Here is a 1,155-nt window from a genome sequence, read left to right as displayed (position 1 = left end):
GCTGTAGCTCAAGTGGTAGAGCGCTCGCCTTGAACTGAAGAGCTGAGGGACAGCGCCCAGGCCCAGAGTTCAAGCCCCACGACCGACAAAAAAAAAAAAAAAAAGACTAGAAGTGGAGCTATGGGTCAAGTGGCAGAGTGTAAGTTTTGAGCAAAAGAACTTAGGGACGGTGCTCAGGCCCCTGGTTCAAGCTGTCAGACTGCCCCCCACCAAAAAAAAAAAATAAAAGTCTCACAGACTTTCCTCAGATCTCAGCCTCCTGAGTGGCTAGGATATCAGGAGTGAGCCACCAGCGCCTAGTTTTAATGCCAACTTTTTGACCTTCCTCCTCAAGCCTCAATTTCCCCAGCAGGAGAGGGGAAGGAAGAGAGAGGCCACAATGGGCTGATTGGGTGGATATGATCACAGAACACATGAAAATATCGTAAAACCCACTCTCTTGCTGTACTATTAATGTACGCTAATAAATAAAAGACAAGTAATAAAATTTAAAAAAATATACTTCTCCAGAAAGTTCTGGGTAGAATTCTTTTTTTATATAATTTTATTGTGATTAAGTGATTACATAACTTACACAAATTTCACAGTATTGTGAGACAGTGATACTTAGTTAAAGTCACAAGCACATTCTAACTTTCATGAGGCAAATTGTCATTATCGTGGTCTATAAAGTTTGGGAATTCTGTGAGTCTTGACAATACAGTTATTTCTTCCACAGCGGGTGACATGTACATTTCTTTCCTTCTGCTTAGTGTCAGCTGTTCCTCCTCTCCCTCTCATTCCCTCCCTCCCATCGCTGCCCTTTGAGTTGCTTAATTCATTTTCATTTATGTCCAGAGCAGCTGATGAGCCCCTCTGTTGTATGTTTTCCCGTTTCCCTCTGATTCTGTGTCCTCCTAGCTTCCTTCAGATATGTGCATATATACCATGTATGTGCTCAACACGTGGGGTCATTTAGTAATATGACAGGATCAGTGGAGGTCGTTTGTTTCTCGAGGCTTTATATTTTATATTTAACATCCACACATCGGGGCTGGGAAGGTGGCTCAGCGGTAGAGCGCTTGCCTTGCATGCATAAGGCCCTGGGTTCGATTCCTCAGCACCACATAAGTGAAAAGAAAAAAGCTGGAAGTGGTGCTGTGGCTCCAGTGGTAG

The sequence above is a fragment of the Dipodomys ordii genome, unplaced genomic scaffold (assembly GCF_000151885.1).
Source record: "Dipodomys ordii isolate 6190 unplaced genomic scaffold, Dord_2.0 Scaffold135, whole genome shotgun sequence".
NCBI lineage: Eukaryota > Metazoa > Chordata > Mammalia > Rodentia > Heteromyidae > Dipodomys > Dipodomys ordii.
The sequence above is the reverse complement of the archived record's forward strand: the minus strand, read 5'-3'. Positions refer to the sequence as shown.